The sequence below is a fragment of the Lissotriton vulgaris genome, chromosome 3_1 (assembly GCF_964263255.1).
Source record: "Lissotriton vulgaris chromosome 3_1, aLisVul1.2, whole genome shotgun sequence".
NCBI lineage: Eukaryota > Metazoa > Chordata > Amphibia > Caudata > Salamandridae > Lissotriton > Lissotriton vulgaris.
Genome location: NC_141689.1, coordinates 2,087,788,383 through 2,087,794,382, shown reverse-complemented (window position 1 = coordinate 2,087,794,382; position 6,000 = coordinate 2,087,788,383).

Here is a 6,000-nt window from a genome sequence, read left to right as displayed (position 1 = left end):
ATTCATATCACACTCTCCTCTTCTCATCTATCGCATGTCACTCACACAGCTTTAACCTCTCCCTTTTATGGTGTACATTTATTACATTATTCTAACTGCATTCCATCTTCCTTTTAAAGAAAAGCAACAGCTGGAGCAAGGATAGTCTCGACTGTGGCAGTGTGAAATGCAGACACCGCAGCTCTACCAACCACGCATTTACCACACTGATATCAAAATCCTTTCTAGACTCCTGTGAATTGTATGTCTTTATATATCATGTTGCAAAGCTGATAATGTCTCCTTATTATATATGCAAATTGTAAATGTAATCAACGCTTACACATTTTTATAACAATAATAATAACAATAATATTATTAATATTGTGATAAGGCATTTTCCCCTTAGATAATCACCAGATACCACTCTATTTCATCACATAGTAGAAATTAATCGGCATCTAGTCTCTCTAAGTGGGACTGAGATAACTGTGCTGCTGAAGCCAGGGAAGAATCCCTTATTAGGCTTCTCTTATTATCCACTAACACTTATTAGCATTACTGTGAAGATATACTTGAAATTCTGCCATGAGATTCACACTCTTAGCACCCAGTCTGATTCATTTGGATTAGTCTGGCTTCATTAAAGACAGGCAAATGCATGATAATGTTGGAATGGTAGTCCACCTGGTTGAAAAGCTTTCAAAGAAAAAGGTACTTCAATTATTTCATTATTAGGTTAGATTAGATGAAAACCTCTTGCAGGGGGGACTGGTCCTTTTGAGATCAAACTTTGAGGGAGTTTGATCTGGGACCCAAGTTTTGTAAAATAGTTATGGCTAACTTCTGATGTCCCAGGGCCAGGAAAACTCTTAGGGCCTAATATAAGGTTTGGTGGATACTAGCCCATATGGTATGGTGGCGGAGGATATAACCTTCGCCACCCTCATCCCACTGGTCAAGGCGGTTTCTTTCAGGGTTCAAAACGTTTGGTGTACAAAGTTTTAGGTTTTCAGAAACAACTAAAACAGGAGTATGTTACTGAAAAACATATATAAATAATAATTTTCTCTACACTGCAGGAGTATTTTCCTAGGGTGTGCTGGGTCCTTATTTTTTTCTGACCCTCACCATCAGTTATTTCCGGGCGATGATAGACATAAACAAGCATTTGCAATGCAATAGGTCTCGCATTTACGCGAGTTTAAGCTATTGGCATTGTAAACGACAATGCCTTTTATTTATGTTTTTAAAACGAAAAGAAAAATAAAAGGCATTGTTATTTGCAATGTCAATAGCTCAAACTCGCGTGAAAGCGAGACCTATTGCAAACGCTTGTAACTTACCATACTAAACCCATTGCTTTACCCCTCTCCTCTGGTAAGCAAAGAGGAAACTGTTGCGGGGCAAATGTTGTGACAGGGCATAAGGCCTCAAACGTGATGCCATCGGGAGTCAAAGACAGTGGGCTCGATTCCGATCCGGTAAAAAAAATCCCCCGTACGATTCGTATTTGAGGCCGTTTCCGTACGACTCGTAAACACACCGTACGACCCGGCGAGTACGATCCGGACCGGGTGATCAGGATGCTATTCGTACGGTCCGCGTCAGGTAAGGGCGATCCGTACGGAAAAGCACTCAATCACATAAACACCGTACGCCGCGTACCTCCCATGATCGCCGGGGTACGCGCCGTACCCCTGCGATCATGTGGGGTACGTGGCGTACACCCAGCGTACATGGGGTGCGCACCGTACACCTACCATACATGGGGTACGGTGCGTACCCCATGTACGCTGGGTGTACGCCGCGTACCCCACATGATCGCAGGGGTATGGCACGTACCCCGGCGATCATGGGGGGTACGCGGCATCCCCGGGGGGGGCGTTCTGTACTTGTTTCGGCGCGAACTATGCTTTTACGGCTGTTTCCAGCTCCCAACACGAATCGTACTTGCTGGGTCGTAAAAACCAGCCGCGAACCGTAGCGATGTCACGTACAGCGGGTTCCGAGTGAGACTCGTACAGATATTTTAGTCGTACGGAGTCCTGTACGACTCGTACGGTCTTTGGCTCCTGGTACAGATCGTACTTCGTCGTACGTACGGGGACGTGTACGGGTACGATTCGTACGGGGAAAATTGCTCCGTACGACGATTCGGAGCGCATTTTACCGGATCGGAATCGAGCCCAGTGTGATATCAGTCCAGCTGTCCCTGGCATTTTGATGAGTTCACGTCCATGTGCCCTCTATAGGAGCACACCAGAGGCTGAGATCGGAGTGTGCCCAGCTCGAGATATTGCGAATTACTCTCTTGGCCTCAGAGGCCCAGCCCCAGAATAGAAGTTGTGCCACAGATTAGGATCATCGCAGGCAAGAAAACTTCCGAGGAGTTTTGTAATCACACGTAGGCCGTTCAGAAGACACTCTTTTGCTGTAAGTTCAGTGTCTCTGCCCTCTCTTTGGGGGATCCTCGCGGATGGCCCAGAATGGCAGTTGTGGGATGATGAGCTTGTGCACAAATAAAAGGCAACATTTAGGCTCATTCCGGAAGGAACTAAATGCGTCTCAGATGGATTTGCCATGTCTGCTTTGACACAGGACAGATTGGAGCGTTTAAAAGCCCTGCTGGATATTGCAATGTTTGCCACAAATATTTAGGGTTTTTTTGGTTAAAAAAAAGTGCCCCTTTTCCGACAGAACTGGCCCAAGCAAGGTTCACCCAAGGAAAAAATGTTAAAATACTGCTCTTAAAGGATTTCCAATCAAATGCGTTATTAGTGACGTTTCATGAACACCCATGCATCAATGTGTTTCTGATAATATGCACAAGGCATGCTGCGTGTCGTAAACCAGTGCATGGCTTTACAACACTCGGACAGGCCTGGTCATTACTCAATTAATGTTTAAAGTAAACAAACACCTGAAATACAATGTGTGTCCTGCACCGTTAGGCCACCTAGCGGTGCAGTGCGGCATGTCGAAGGGATCACTGACATAATATCGAGGGACAGAATATTGACCATTAAAGATATCGTTGAAAAAATTATCGACAGACAGAATATCGAGTTTCTATCTACAAACAGGTAAGTACAAAAATATCGAGTTAAAAATATTGTTTACTAAAATATAGTTTATAAAAATATCGACTTTACTAAAAACAATGTTAAATTAAATTGATATTAAAAATTAATTACTAAAATATACCTAAAAATACATAAATTAACTTAGAATAATTAAATAATTAATGAAAGTTATAAAACTAATTTTTTATTCATATTTCTTAAAACATATATATATATAGTAACAAAATATAATTAAATAATATCCAAAATTATTAACGTACAAAAGCGGAAGTGTAAAAATTACTATTCCCACTCCAAAGAGTGCAACAGTAGGGAAAGCGTTGGATAGCGTGGGGGTTAAAATTACTATTCCCATTCCAGTGGGTGCAACAGTACGGAAAGCGTTGGATAGCGTAAGGGTAAAAATTACTATTCCCACTCCAAAGAGTGCAACAGTAGGGAAAGTGTTGGATAGGGTAGGGGTTAAAATTACTATTCCCACTCCAGTGGGTGCAACAGTAGGGAAAGCGTTGGATAGCGTAGAGGTAAAATTTACTATTCCCACTCCAAAGAGTACAATCATAGGGAAAGCGTTGGATAGGGTAGGGGTTAAAATTACTATTCCCACTCCAGTGGGTGCAACAGTAGGGAAAGCGTTGGATACCGTAGGGGTACACATTACTATTCCCACTCCAGTGGGTGCAACTGTAGGGAAAGCGTTGTATAGCGTAGGGGTTAAAATTACTATTCCCACTCCAGTGGGTGCAACAGTAGGGAAAGCGTTGGATAGCGTAAGGGTAAAAATGACTATTCCCACTCCAAAGAGTGCAACAGTAGGGAAAGCATTGGATAGCGTAGAGGTTAAAATTACTATTCCCACTCCAGTGGGTGCAACAGTAGGGAAAGCGTTGGATAGCGTAGAGGTAAAATTTACTATTCCCACTCCACAGAGTGCAATCATAGGGAAAGCGTTGGATAGGGTAGGGGTTAAAATTACTATTCCCACTCCAGTGGGTGCAACAGTAGGGAAAGCGTTGGATAGCGTAGGAGTAAAAATTACTATTCCCACTCCAGTGGGTGTAACAGTAGGGAAAGCGTTGGATAGCGTAAGGGTAAAAATTACTATTCCCACTCCAAAGAGTGCAACAGTAGGGAAAGCGTTGGATAGCGTAGAGGTTAAAATTACTATTCCCACTCCAGTGGGTGCAACAGTAGGGAAAGCGTTGGATAGCGTAGAGGTAAAATTTACTATTCCCACTCCACAGAGTGCAATCATAGGGAAAGCGTTGGATAGGGTAGGGGTTAAAATTACTATTCCCACTCCAGTGGGTGCAACAGTAGGGAAAGCGTTGGATAGCGTAGGAGTAAAAATTACTATTCCCACTCCAGTGAGTGCAACAGTAGCGAAAGCGTTGGATAGCGTAAGGGTAAAAATTACTATTCCCACTCCAAAGAGTGCAACAGTAGGGAAAGCGTTGGATAGCGTAGGGGTTAAAATTACTATTCCCACTCCAGTGGGTGCAACAGTAGGGAAAGCGTTGGATAGCGTAAGGGTAAAAATTACTATTTCCACTCCAAAGAGTGCAACAGTAGGGAAAGCTTTGGATAGGGTAAGGGTTAAAATTACTATTCCCACCCCAGAGAATACAACATTATGGAAAGTAAATACTTCATATATTATTTAAAAAAATTAATTAATATCTATAAAAAATTATTTTAAACTAATTACCAATTTAATATAATATAATAATTAATGTATTAAAATTACTAATTAACAGTAATTATTACAATTAGTTACCTATTAATACAAATTAATTACAAATTAACAATTAATTATTAAATAATTTAAAATTAATTAACAATTATTTCGAATTAAATACAATTAAATAAATTTAATTATTTAATTAATTATAAATAAATTACTTCCCACCCTATTCCCCTATAACCTCACAACCCGCTACAGAAAATAAATTATTAAAATTAACATAATTAGCAATTAATCAATTAAAATAAATAAATTGGCATTTAATTTTTTTAATTACCCATAAAAACTTAATTAATAATTAATTCTAAATAAATACCAATAAATAATTTTACATATTTAATTAATTATAATTAAATTACTTCCCACCCAATTCCCCTATAAACCCACAACCCGCTACAGAAAATAAATTTGTAAAATTTACATAATTACCAATTAATCAATTAATGAAAATTAATTACCCATTAAAATGTCATTAATTAACAAATATAAATTAATTAACAATTAATAAAAAATTAATACAAATAAATACATTTACATATTTCATTAATTATAATTAAATTACTTCCCACCCTATTCCCCTATAAACCCACAACCCGCTACAAATTAAATTACGCAATAATTATAAAACCAAAATTCATTAATTAAAATTAATTATAACATAAATACACACTTTTCACACATATTATCATATAAAAAAACACTGTAAAAAATTAGAGATTATTAAAAAATCTATATTTTTAACTATCTATATTATATACTTCGATATTTTAACTGTCTATATTTTTAACAGTCGATATTACATCACTTACCTTAAACACAATATTTTTGATATCTATATTCTAACCTGTCGATATTTTGTCCAATCGATATTTAAAACTCGATATTATGTCCAATCGATATTTTGGACTCGATATTATGTCTGTGCTCCCTGAAGGGGACCCTGCAAACAATGCTTTTCATCAGCCAGTTTCCACATGCTAACCTTGAATATGATGCTTTTCCCTTCTAGATGCTGCCTGTCCTGTCCTGTCTTGGCCGTAGCCTATCATTCTGTAAAAAACTGTGAAGGCCAGTCAGTCAGTCAAGAGGTCTTTATTCGATTTACATCATAAAAGACAAAATACATAAAAAACAGTTCGTACAATTTTACGTATAAGATAATAAATACATTACATTTTAAAACCATGTTAA